The following is a 14,919-nucleotide window of genomic DNA, read 5'->3' as shown; positions in this document are numbered from 1 at the left end:
CCCGCTCTGTGGAACAAATGAACGCAACCAGGGGAAAGCATCAAAAATCCATACTTGATATAGAATCTCAAGATGCCTAATTGTATTCCCTGTGCAAAGTATCATAAAAGTCCATAGAATAGGATAAGAACAGTGGTAGAGTGCACCCCAAAATACTCGACTGGTACCCACAGGACCGATGCTTAAAGAAAACACCTATCTTATACGCCGAAGACACATACTCATTATCAACTCAGCGCAAGTTGTCTTAACTATGAATTATACCAATGTTGTCAACTTATAAGAGCTACAGTGCAGTGATGCCCCAACTCGCTAGACATCTGCTAAATTGGCATATCGCCTGCAGCACTCACCTCTCCGTCGGTGCCACCAAACTAACCTGAAGCTTGGGGGAGGCACCGATCGGAAGAGGTTTGGGTTTAAATATCTTTGCCGGAAACTAAGAAGGGGACTACTTTTCTTTTGTATCGTCCCTATCTATTTCCAGTATTCCTCAAGGCTTTAAATGTGTTTTAATCTCAACTCTTAATCAAAAGCCACAATTCCAAGTCAAAACGAAATGTCAGTGTCAAGCAACTCCGCTTCAAACCATGCCACGATCTAGCTTACTGCTAACATGCAAGATCGGCGTTCGTATCAATGCGCGGGACTACAGAATGACGTAATCGGGGCCCGTTCTGTAGTTCCAAGCGCACAACTATTCAGGATGGTGCTTGTATCAATAGAAACGCTATCATCAAATCTGTCCCAACTTAATTAGAAAAGTCCTCTGATATTCATTATCACTCATGGCTACTCCTACTCAGCATCTCTCAGTGATAAGCTTTCAGGAAGGAAAACGAATTACAACTAAAACCATGATTACAGGAGGACTCGGAATCGGCCATCTCTGTAGTTCTGGACACATGAGACACTCTCTAGTTGATGTAGTAGGTAGGAACAGTATGCTAAAAGACCCCTGATTTAAACCTTTGGGGCATGATTGAAGCTTAATGTAAAGATGTCCAGAGGAGTTTTAATTTCATTACAGACATAATGAACTAGAGCAGTGGATCATGGGGACATATTTGTGACAGTTGTTGCTCTAGCCCCTATAAGACACAGTCAATAGAAAAAGACCATATATTGCATGTCGTATTTTCATATCTGTTGTAGGAGAACTACAGAGCATGCCACGGTATCTGATCATTGAGTCCTGCTGTATCCGAAGAAAGCTTATAGATCCATTTTTGCTCTCTAAGGAATAGAAATTTGGAAACATTTTTCACATGGGAAGGTATGAAGGGCTTCTCTAAGACCGTCCATGTGAATTCAGATTCACCATGTTGTTTCTCAAGGAAATGTTTGGTTAACTGCGTCATACTTTTTTTGCAGCGGAACGAGCTCTTATGTTCCAGCATACGTATTCGCACCTTGCGGGTGGTCATTCCGACGTATTGACAGAAGCACAGGCAGGTCAATAAGTAAATAAGGTGATCGCTGTTGCAGTTAGTAAAGTGAGTTTGTAACCAAGGCCTGTGAGTGCCTATATCTATCTCTGTCGAATGTTTCGTTTGTGGACAGATAGAACAATTCCCACAGGGATGATGACCAACTGCAGGTGGTAAATCCCACAAAGTGCCTAAGGTCCTTTTCGGGATCTCTTTGGGGCGCGTGTGTATGAGGCGATCCCTGATGCTGGTGTATCTTTTGAAGGCAAACAAAGGCATTGCGATTTTCTCATTGCCATGATTCAGAATACGCCAATGCTTTCTAATGATTCTCTGCAGGCTATTGCTTCTGGTGTTAAATGTACTCACAAGAGTGAGTCTGTCAGTGGGGGGTTTTGGAACAGGTGGTTCTAGGAGCGCCTCCCGATTGGTATTATGCGCTCGCTTGAGAGACCGCTTGATCAGAGGTTTAGGATAATGTCTCTCCAGTAATTGTGAAGACAGATTATTAGCATGGATCATGAAATCATCCTGACTGGAACAGTTCCTCCGGACACGGAGGAACTGGCCATATGGTAAATTATCCCTAAGGGATTTAGGGTGATGACTTTCGTACAAAAGTAACAAGTTTTTTCTAGAGATTACTTTTCATGTCTCCCACACGTTTCTCTCGTTCTCCTTTGTTTGACTTTCAGAATTTATTATATGGTGACTGCAGCACCAACTGACATAGTGGAAGATTTGTCTGTATGGCCAGTACAATGTATGGCTCATAGACCTCCTAGAATCTTTTCCTTGTCATTGAACTAGACATCAGACAACACCCACAAGGGGGAAACTGTACACATTTAGAGAATGTGGGAAGCATTTTTCCTGTTCTAGGAATCTGACCAGCCACCAGTGACACAAACAGAAGAAACATACACAGAGGGAATGTGGGAAGTTTTCTGTTCTACTAAGGTCAGTCACCAGCGAATACACAAAGGTGAGAAACCATGCAGATTTAGGGATGTGAGAAAAGTTCAGTCCTATGAAAGCCATGCATCAGTGTACACATGCAGCAAAAAAACTGTACAGATGTAGGGAATGTGAGAAAGTGTTTTCTTTCTGGAGATCTGACCATGCATCATCAAATTTAGATACAGGATCTGTGGGAAGTGTTTGTTCCATTCTTGTAATCACACTTCAGAGAGAAATCAAACACAGAATATGCAAAAAAATGTATCAACGAACACACACACGGGAGAAGCCATATTCATAGGAGGAAAGTGGGTAGTGTTTCTACTGTTTTAGGAAGCCGACACAATCACGAGTGAACACACAAATGGGATAAACGCACACCTGTAAGGAATATTGGAGAGTTTTTCTTCTTTCAGTAATGTGTCCAATGACCTGTGAACAGAGGGCAAACCCGCACACGTGTGAAAGGTTTTTGCCATTTTGGTGCTCTGGCTAGGAATAAACTGACACATGGGGCAAACCATACACATGTAGGAAATATTGGAAATGTCTTACCAGCCTAGATTTTGACCATGGATGAGAGAACACACACAGGGGAGTACTGAATAATAGTATAGCTTTTCCTTGTCACGTTAACTGGCCGGGCATCAGCTAACACTCCTAGGTGAGAAACAGTACACATTTAGAAAATGTGGGAAGAGCTGTCCTGTTCCAGTAATCTCACCAGTCCCTATATATACACAGGAAAGAGCTCTCTGTTTAAGTAATCATCAGTGAATGTACAAAGGTGAAAAACCATTTCCATGTAGGTAATGTGGGATAAGTTGATTTTTCCACTCCAGTGATCTAATCAAGCAGAAGCAACCAGAGTAAAGGAACTGTACAGATGTAAGGAATGTGGGAACGTTTTTTTCCACTCTGGAGAAGTGACACTGGACAAAAATCGTGCACATGTAAAGAATATGGGAAGAGATTTCTTCCTGTTCCACTAATCGAACAATTTACTAATGCACAAATGAGCGAAGCTGTAACACAAGTAAGGAATATGCAATACGTTTTTACCAATTTTAGTGAACCAACTAAACATCAGCAAACCCATGCAGGGGTAAAACCATACACATGCAGGGAATGTGGGAAACTGCTTCCCAGTTTGCTTTTCCGATCATACACTGACAAACACATAGGGAAGAATAAGTACACATGTTGGAAAAGTGGTAATAGTGTTTACCAGTTTAGTCATTCACCCATACATCAGCTAACTCAGAGGGGGGAAACCCCTACAAATGGAGGGAATGTAGAAAAAGTTGGCACTGCTTATCATTGGTCGACGTCCAGAACAAACACCAAAGAGAAACCCCACATGTAGGGAATGTTGAAAAAGGCTTTTCCCAGACTAATATTTAGGCTATGCATCTGAGAATCCACACAAGGGAGAATCTGTACACATCTAGGAACAGGGGAAGGATTTTTACTGTTCTAGAAATCAGAACAGACAATAGCACATACACACAAAAAAGGAAGAGACGTACACCTGCAGGAATGTGAGAAGAGTTTTTCCCTTTCAAGTAATGTGACTAGTTACCAGAGAATACTCAGAGAAGAAATACACATGCAATGTGGAGAACATTTTTTCTAGTCCAGTGATCTAACATAGATTAGCAAACACACGCTGGGGAGAAACTGTACATTTAAAGGTAATATGGGATGTGTTTTTTTCAAATCTAGTCATCCACCATGTACCTGTGCACACACAAATAAACTGTACATATGTAAGAAATGTAGAAAATATTTGTTTCCTTCTTTTCTGTCTGACCGTCTTTTCCGTCTGACCTTGCAACAGTGAACACAAACGTGAGAGGTCCAGTACATATGCAGGGAATGTAGTAAAACTTTCTCAAACTTGAGACCTCACCATGCTTTAGCAAACATAAATAGAGAAACTGTACAAAAAAAGGGAAATATTTTTGCTATTCTAGATGTACAGGAACTGGCAAACACACAAGAGAAATCTTACACAGGTAGTAATGGAAAGGTTTTCCAGCTTTGTGATCTGACATTATACCAGAAAACACACTCTGGGGAGATACTGCATGCATTAGAGAATGTGGTATAGAGTTTCCTAGAAAACAAGTTACAAACTGTACACATGTAGAGAATGTAAGATATATTTTCCCAGTCTCAAAGCAGGGCCAATCGCCAGCATACAGCAGGGGTAAACTGTAGAGAATGTGGGGAAAGATCGGACCCCATCTGGCTATATGACAGAGCACCAGTTAACACACAGAGGATAGAAATCATACAGTCGGAAATAAGATGTTTTGAACCTCAGGAAACCTAGCCTGCATCAGTGAACACGTAAATACATTGTAATATTGCAGTGCCAAACAGACATTGCAATCATCATCCATCATGAAATATAGAAAATAAAGAATCCTACCATAGTGATTTGCCAGAACCCGATACATTGTTCTAATCAAGAAACTCACAAACATGACCATAAGCATAAGGTCTCAGTCCTCAGTCAATACACATAAAAAGAGACTAAATGAAGAACTACCTGGAGATACAATTCAGTTGGAATACAATGTGGAGCAAAGCAGCAGAAAATGTAGGTGCAACAGGATCAGTGGGAATTTGCCACACAACGGAGCAATCTGACAGAATGTAAGTGTAACGACGAACACTAAAAAGAAATAGAAATTTAGAAGACAAATACTAAGCAAGCTTCATGTGTCCTGTGACTGCAGAGTGAATACATTCTTCCTTGGCATACATGTAAAGAAAAACCCAACTTAGAGACCCATACTCTGTGACAAGCAATGACTTTAATTCATGAGTTTGTTACAGGAAAATGCTGTGTTATATAAATCCAATGTATGTGAAGGCTATACTTTCTAAAAATAAATGAATTATTTGGTTGAGTAGAAACGGACTACCCTTGTCAATGAACCATGATAGGTCTTCAGATGCTCTTGATAACACCAAAGTACGGTACTGTACAGAGTAAACGCCTGAATGATTAATAAAGAATTAAAATCACATACTGCAGTCAAAGCTGCTCTGGAACTTACAAAGAAAATAGTTTGCCTATTTTAAAAGCAAAGTGTGATTTTTATGGTAGCAAGAGGAATTGTTTTTTAGCAAATAGGCTGATACATAGCAAGCTATGTAAGCAAAGTCCTAGCACTAGTAGAGATAAGCCATGCCTAGATGCCAAATACTTATAAAAAGTTATAGAATTTGCGAAACCCATGTGATTGCAATGTTAAGTGTTAAGATGGTTGAAAAAAAAGAAACTATAGTACAGTAGAAACAAAATGCTAACTTTGTTGTAGAATGACTTATAGGCAATTACGCACTCCTCTTCAACCAAGAAAAATGAATTTAGATAAGCCCAAATTCTGATTCCTCAATGTGGAAACTTCGTTGGTTGACAAACTCTGAATCGACTCACATAAGGAATCCTCAAGGGTTTTACCATGACATTCTCTTCAAAAGATTTTATGAGGCTATGTCCAAGCAAATTCATTTAGTGTACATGCTTTTCTTTTTAAATGAAACCCATAAAAACAAGTTAACTGAATAAAGTGAGACAAAAGTACTAGTTTACCACTGGTTATGTGCTCTATAAAACACATGAGCGGACTACTAGGCAATGACGTCAACTAAAAAAAAAAATGGCACAGGGAAGATATAGGGTTACAAGTCAATAGCTTCTCCTTTTATTAATATCATGCATGAAGGTGTCTAGACCTTACTTTTTTTTTTAACTAAAATTGGAGAAATACAGATTTTAAGGGTATCTTCTTTTTACTCAGGTTCTTTGATGTTTAGACACTTGTCTTTTAAAACAATGCAGGCAATCTATTAAACAATGGACATTAAAATTATGAAACCTCAATCAACACATGCAGTTGTTCTTAGCATCCAAAATGCGTTACATTTCTTGGTCCATAAATACCGGAAATTCAAAGCAACTTGAAATGTTAATAGTAATAGTCTAAGCTGGACATCTGGAAGTGTGATATGTACGGGATCACCCTCACATTTTCCCACGATTCAAGCATATAATTTGCTGAGGGTTTGTTACGTACATACTCCTCATCAACCAGCCTCTACTCCCTTCTACAAGCCACATTTAATTAATTCACCTTTCAAGATGTGAGAGGCCTCAATCAACTTCAATTTCGCAAAGTTTAAGGCCCCAGCAATTTTGCCTAATCTGTTTTTGATCTGCACCACCCATTTCAGCACAGAGAATGGATACCTCCTGTACCTCCGAGGGGGAGAGTTTATCCCAGAATTGCAGGGTTGATTTGTAGGCTAGGAAATTCCAATCCAGCAGCTTCCCTTCCAAGCTTATCACCGGGCCCAACGCCCTTTTTGGGAGACATAGGGGCATATTATCAAGACAGGCGATAAAATTATCACCGTTTTAGTGGCAGAAAACGGCCGCTTAAATGGTGATAATGGGCTTCACAATATGTTCTATGGAATTCCAATTGAAGCCCATGTTAAATGTGAAGGACATCTTTATCGCCTGTCTTGATAATATGCCCCATAATTTTTTTTCATGCATTTACCCTCATACTTATCCCAGCTCCTATACTTAAGGTCAATAATTCAACCTTATGAAGGCATTGTGCGCGGACCATTGCTTTATAGACTGTTAGAAGGGAAGGTCCATGATGGTTCGCCAAGTTGTTCTTAAAAACATAGCCCCCTATAGTAGAGGCCCTTATAGTAGAGGCTGCACGTATCTCCACCAATTCTCTATTCTGGTCCCAGTTCAACTTTTTTGGGAACGTCACACCTAGCTATTTGTAAGAATACAACACCTCCACCATACTGTTTCCCAGGTGCCACTTGAACGGTTTAGAGTCATTCCCAAAGGGAATTATTTTTGTTTTTTCTAGATTCACCTTAAGTTTGTTGACCTTACAGTAGCTTTTGAATCTATACATTTTCCTCTGTAGGCCTACTGGAGTCCGATCTAAAATAGCCAGATCATCTGCAAAGAGGAGGCACGGCACATGCATGCCCCCAATTTTTGGCAAGGAAGAATTGGTAGGAGCAAGCAGGCCCAGGAAGATCTGCAAGAAACAGTAACAGCTTTGAGGCCAGGACACAGCCCTGCCTTAACCCATTTTCTAAGGGTATTGTTTCCGACAAAGCCCCATCTGAGTCAATATCCACTTGGGACCAATTCTGAGCAGGTAATTCCTACAGAATTACTAATAAACCGAGGGGAATTGCCTGGTGTCATAATTTTGGCCGATGGGATGCTACGATGCACAAGATCAAAGGCCGAGCTAAAGTCGACGAAAAAGTAAAACAGACTCCTTGATGTTTCCATCACCTTTTGCCACAGGGTTCACAAGCTGAAGCAATTATCAAATGTTGAATGCCCTTGCTTGAAGCGTCCTTGTTCCTTTGGAACTAGATCATTGCACTCAATCCAGTTCTCAAGTGAAATGAGAATTACCTTACAGTACAATTTTGCACCAACGTCAACCAAGCTTATCAAGGGGAAGTTGCCCAGGACATCCGTCTCCCTTTTATATTAAGAAATATATTTGGCTTTGTTATGGCTACAAAACATTTTGAAAAAATAAGTTGCCCACCACATAGGGTTTGACTTATTTACAATCGCAGGTAGGTTATCCAGCCCCACTGCTTGATTAAATTTAAGAGGTGATCAGTTTGGCTTTGGATTGTACAGAGGACTCCAATTATTCCTCCCCCAATTTTGGCCAATTAGCTCACAGTTATCTCCTTAGCCTTACAGATGTTACGTAAGCAAGCCTACCAAGCATTTTCTGGGACCGTGCACCTTAAAGGAGGGATCAAGTTACTACACCCCCTCTGAACTAATTTCCCCAAAAATGTTCATATCCTTATCCTTGCGAGTGCTAATCATAAGGTCCCAATTTGACTGATAGGCTTGCTTCTTAGCCCTAACTAGGGCCTCCTACTCCTTTTTGTTAGTTGTAACCATCTTTCCCATTAGAAGGGTCCAAGGAGCACCTGGCCCTTTCTACTTCGCTCAACTCCTTCCTAGCAATTAAGAACTCCTTATCAAACCAAGGCTGTTTCAGAGACAGATCTCACCCCCTTTGGCCTCAAAATTACATGTCCTAACTAAAGGAGTCAAACGTTTAACTACCTCAGCAATGGTTTCTGAGTACTATTTCAAAATTAGTCCAACCAATCTCTAAATCATTAAGGGCTGGTACTGCATCAATAGGGCCATATATCTTTCATCTATTTTTATAGTCAATCGTTTTGGAAAGGCTACCTCCATTGGAATCTCCCGCCCCCTTTGCGGTGCAACTTTAAGTACACTTGTTTTTAAGCCCCTTTGGTCACTCTCCCTAATTCTTAACACCTTAATACTTGTACAGAATTCAAAGAACCATGCCTGTATAAACATATAATCTATTGGGCAGTGCTGTTGGCACGCAAAACATTATGAGCTGCCGGTATATTCCCCCTCAACCAACCATTCATGTAAACAAATCCTACCGCAGAGAAATTGCACATCATACTTGTTTTGTGTACACTCTGGGAAAATAGCACTGGGGACACCATAACATTCTAACATGTTGGTGACACCAACCTCTTCCTGGGCTGGGGCTAGACAGTGATTAAAGCCCCCTAATAGAAGAATTGGGGGGCCCCGGGAATTATGTCAAATTCCTCTGAAACACCACCCACATCTCACCCTAGTTTACATAGACATTAGCTATTATTAAACTATTTAGCTGGTGGCACCCGTCATACAGATCGAGGAGGCAAGGCAGGAACCAGTTGCTACTCGTCGGTATAACTCTTGCTCCTTTGCTACATTTTGTTGATACCAATGTTGTGAGCCCATCTTTTACCCGCAAAGGGCCAGTTTTACATACTGCATAAACCAGCTCAGTTGAATTGGATCACCCACCAACCCTGTGATGCCTCTCCTTGGAAGACTTATCTTCTTGGTGCATTCCAAATCTCTCAGTTCCGGTAAATATGGGAATGGTTCAAAAACCATTGGAGTTGCGGGCGAACACCAACTCAGAGCCTATGTAACACCTTCTCAGGTCAAAGTAAGGCAACAGCGATTTGTGCTGCATCGCCTTACTCCAAATGTATGGCCTTGTAACAAGGTCAGCCAGGCGTGGGCCGTGCCCTTGATGCCAAACTCCCCCAACCGCGACAGAAGGAGGTCATGATTGACCGTATCAAATGCCGCGGAGAGGTCGAGTAGCACCATGGCACAAGGATCTTTATTATCTGTTTTAAGACGCAGGTCATCTAACACGGATAGCATGACTAATTCCGTGCTGTTGTGGGCTCTAAACCCAGCTTGGTTGGGTTCAAGTAGTGAGTTACTCTCTAGGTGGTGAGAGAGGGTGGACAGCACATGATGTTCCAGTATTTTAGCTAAGAAAGGCAGTTGAGATATGGGCCTGTAATTCTTTAGAATCTTGGTGTCAGCACCGGCTTTTTTTAGCAGCGGAATCAGTCTCGCCTCCTTAAGAATGGAGGGGACTTGTCCAGAGGTAAGGGAACCGTTTAGGAGCAATAAAATGTCATCCTCCAAGCCTGGCCATGCTTGTTTAAATATCTGTGGAGGGCAAGGGTCCGCCGGAGAGCCAGATTTAACTTGGTTCATCACTTTTTTCAATGTGTCCTTGGTAAGTAGGGGTAGGGAGGTTAGCGGCTCAGTGACTTTGGGGGGGGAGAGTTTGAGGAATTACCTGGCAGTCAAATCTAGGGGTGCTTTCAATTTCTATCAAGAGGTCGGATATCTTTGTGGTAAAGAAGGATTGAAATTTATAGCAGTCTTCTTGCGTATAAGAGGGAGGTTGTTCCTTCTTTTTCCTCAGTTCAGTAAGCACTTGGAAGATTTCCTTCTGGGGGTTAGGTGCTGTGGCAATTCTGCTTTCGTAGAACTCCCTTTTCCCAGTCCTAATGGCTTGTTTATACAAGGTGAGTTTTTCCTTATATAAGGTTTGGCAGTTAAGATCATACCCCTTTCGCCAGGCTCTCTCGCACTGTCGCAGGGCCCGTTTCAGGAGTCTCAAATCGTCATTAAACCAGGGGGCGCCTTTGCCTTTTTCCCTGATTTTTATCTTGCGTGCTGGGGCCACCACCTCAATCGCAGATTCCAATTTTTGCGATAGCTTTTGACTGGCCCTCTCTAGGTCATCTTCAGGTAGTCTGTTTAGGTGGGAAGTTTGCTGTAAAGTTGATAGCAGAATATCCGGATTAATGGAGTTCCATCTTCTCACTACCCGCCATTTGTCGGAGGAGATGCTTTCTTGTCTCGGAAAGGCTAAGCTACCCTGTAAAAGGTAGTGATCCGACCAAATCAACTCTGTACAGTTCAAAGGCTGTCCTACTTGGGGGGCAAGTATAGACACTGTACTGAAATTCCGGGTTTTTAAGAACCCAGCGGTGCCAGGGAGAACACCCGAAGACTTCGAGTCCTTCCTGTTTCAGACTACAGAAACACAGAGTCTTCTTGGTGAAGTCAAAGATCGTATTTATTGGCTGCAGCCAGTAACAGGTATCCTAGAAGTACAACAGCATGTATGTTCTCAGGAGACTGCTCAATCTTACAAAGCCAGACTTCTCCTTTTATACAAAATAATATGCTTCAGGCAAACATTCCTTATTTTACAGTTGACCATTCACATATTTTCACTACAAAGAAAAAGCAGAGTCATGATGACAAGCCCACATTTCAGTTTGTCCAGTCCATAATCAATTTCCCGGCAAGGCCCAGAACTTTCATCAGATATCGACGGACCCCCAATAAAAATGGGCACCTCCTCCTCGTAAAGCAGGTCATAAAGAAGAAAGAGGGACAGATGTGTGTGAGATTAGGCATGGTTTGTGTGCAATGATCGGTTTATGACATGTTGTGCCTTGATACTAATCTCATTCGGCCACTGGGAGTGGAACTGACCGAACAGGTTTGGCTTCAGGCGGTGGAGTCAGCTTGCCCAGGTCACAAAGGAGTCAGCAAAGGTGTACGTGTCCTTCAGATCGAATTTTAGCCTTAGTTGTTTGGCTATGTGAGGGCAATCACAAAATGGCTGCCGTTCACAAAATGGAACCCGAGGGCTCAGGACGAAAATTCCGATTTCAGGGTGATTTCGTCACTCGAACATGACGGAAATGCTTGTGCATAGTATTCGAACCATTACCGGTCTGCTGATACCAAAATCGCCATGATACGACGATGTTTATAACACGGGTCTAGAATTTTCAGTCCCACAGACCCTCCTTTTGCCCTTACATAGGCAATAACCTATACTCATGCTAATCTGAGTCCAGGTCGATATTCATAAAGTCATTGAGATGTTGCTGTAGCATCATCCTATTACTTAGCTCGTTTCTTGATACAGGTTTCCTTACACATCAGGTAGCACAGAGGCCACATATTGCAGGAGCACACTGTATGCACAGACAGAACAGGACAAGAATGGCTAAGATCATCCTAATGACTATCAGAATCTTCCATCCCCAGGAGGATATCAGTTCCCAGAACCACCCCATCAATGACCAGTCTCCTTCATCCACGTGAATGGATTCAGAGATCTTATGCAGTGTGGAAATGGCCTGGTATACTGTCGGAGCGTTATCTGGGATGAAAATGCAACAACTCGATTGGATTACTTTACATACCCCACCTCGGTCTGCAAGTATGACGTCTAACGCGACCCTGTTCTGAAGAGTCATAAGGCGATCCGACTGGAGCTCAGCAGTCAAATTACTAAGGGCACCGGCTGTTTCAATTATAGTGGATTCAACCACCCTTGTCAATTGCCTTATGTTCCTGCTGTTCACCATAGGTCCCCAAAACGGCAGAAAACCTTTTGCAAAATCTCCAAATTCTTGTCCTGCAGTGTCGTCTTTACTCATGACACCTCTAACTATCCTTGCCTTATGGTAATCTGCCGCGGCCGAGTAGGTGGGAGGCAACAGGAACAAAACATGTGCCCGAGAAGTCAGGGGGCAACCATGTATAGGCTCTATCATGGCAGATGAAGTAGGTACCCTTAGCTGATAGAAACGAAGGGGAAGTTCGAGATGCAAAGACATATGTTTCAGTGCAGACACTTTTCCTTAACTGAGCTCTGGGATTCTTGCCATTACCTTGCAGACATAGGTGACCCTGATGGGGTACAATCCAAATCGGGGAGGATCTTTTTGCTTGCTGGTTCTCACTCAAAGCAACTCTATATCCTGTTATGTTCCATCTAGTGTATGCTTGCAACTCATCTCCGGGAATGGTTCTACACCAATCAATGTCTCTGCTCATATTTGTAATTCCCACTACCAATGCTTTTTTGCTTAAGTTACTTTTCGTGGAACGTGGGAGATGTGGTTCAATGGCATATATGAACACTGTTTGAAATGCCCACAAAGAACCATTGTAGCTGAATGGGATAACCAAGTATGGGATGCCCTTATCGGTCGTATGTGGCATAAGACCACACACCCAACAATTAGTTGTGTTTACTAACAGTTGGTGTTGGTGTAAAAGCTGAATGAATGAGTTATTGGCAAATTCTGCTATTCTAGCGGACTCGTGTTCAGGCAGAGGGTGAAAAGAATGCGAGTAAACAGTAGAAGGAGGTATGGGCTGTGTAGGGGGTGCAAACGTCACTTGAAAAGTAAATAAAACATATCCTATTAAAAACATCATTACACTAAGCAACATAAAAATACACAATATTAAAAATCGTTTCTTTGTCATAAGTATGCACATTCTGGCTTTAAAGTTCATTTGTTTGGCAGGTCTCTCCATCTTGAAAAACTCCATCCTCTCTAATTGCTACCCGCGGCGTAGGGTGTTCTATGCTAACGAGTGCTTCTGTCAGTCCAGGGCAACTCCCTTAGACCAACTAGAACTGTTGACCTAACGTCTTCAGCTGCACTCCAAAGACTTGGGCAACCGCGACCCTAGCAGCAGAACCGGATGGCAGTTCGAAAAACAAAAATAAGCAAGTTTCTCAGATGAGAGAGCTGCGCTTTCAAAAATAGCAAACAGAAATATTTTTATTTGTCCATAGTCATAGTTCTCGGCCTCAAATTGTAACGGTTTCTTCCAGGTGCTGTCTGGTCTTGGAACAAGAGTTCAGGCTCTGTAGTGTTCAATCGAATTGACGGAGGCACAGCTTCTTGCAATATTTTGTCGCTCTCTTGTTCGGAAATTGTTCCTTTTACACCTGCATCACTAAAAGGTAGAAAACGAGGCACAGTCTCAGTTTCAGAGTCAGCAATTCCCTCCTGGACTCTACGATCGTGCGGAAGAGGCAGTGGGACCCTCTTACAATGAATGCCGTGGATCCAGTGTTTCTTCCCTTCCACTCGAACAGCTGATCTTGTTGAGAGAAGGACTAGATGAGGGCCGGTCCACCGGGGCTGGTCATTCTTTGTTCGCTGAAAATTTCTAACCAGCACCCAGGATCCAGGATCGATCGGATGTCCTGGAGCTTCAGAGGCCTGAGGCAGAGTGTCGTCGACCTGTTGGTGTAAAACACGCAATTTAGCCGTCAATTCATACAAATAATCAAGCAGTACAGGGTGTTCGATCTCGCTATATTTGGTTGGCCTTGGCACTCCCCATATGTTGGCCGGGCGGCCGAACACAATTTCATAGGGACTAAGTCCCACCCGCGAGTGAACAGTCATTCTCGTTGATAGGAGTGCTAAGGGCAGAGCGTCAGGCCATTTAAGACCAGTACTCGCTTGAATCTTGGCCAGTTTCAGTTTTAGTGTGCCATTATAGCACTCTACTAGTCCAGCTGATTGGGGGTGATTTGCAGCGTGGAACTTTTGCTGAATGCCTAGCCCCTCACATACTTTCTTCATCACTCGACCCACAAATTCACTCCCATTATCACTCCAGACCATTCTCGGCATTCCGAATCTAGGGAAAAATTCTTTGACAAGGGCTTTAGCTGTGGATAAGGCAGTATTATCCTTCAAGGGATATGCTTCTACCCATCTTGAGAAGGCACAAACAACAACGAGTACGTATTTCAAATTGTTGCACCTTTCCATGTGGATGAAATCTAGCTGCAAAACCTCGAACGGATACGTTGGAGGCGCAAAATGACCAGCTGGAGTTGGGGTTCCCCTACCAGGATTGTATTTCAGACACACCATACAATTCCTGACCACATTCTCTGCACATTTAGGAATTCCAGCATTTTGCCATACTGGAGCTAACAACTTACAAATCCCTTTCACACTGATATGAGCCATTCCATGAGCCATTGTCACCACTGCATGCACATACGCATCGGGTAACAACCATCGCTGATGTTCTGACAATTCAACCAAACAACCATTTGCATCCAATTTACCCATACTTTCTCTCCACACACTCAATTCTTTCTCTGTAGCTTCAGCTTGAATGGATTTCACGCTCTCAATTGTGTCTTCATACATTCCAACGTCACCAACCCATCTTGCAGGGCCTGCAACATACATTCGACTCATTACATTCCTTGCAGTTTCTTTC

Source organism: Lissotriton vulgaris, chromosome 3_1 (genome assembly GCF_964263255.1).
Source record: "Lissotriton vulgaris chromosome 3_1, aLisVul1.2, whole genome shotgun sequence".
NCBI classification, from domain to species: Eukaryota; Metazoa; Chordata; class Amphibia; order Caudata; family Salamandridae; genus Lissotriton; species Lissotriton vulgaris.
Note: the sequence above shows the minus strand (reverse complement) of the source record.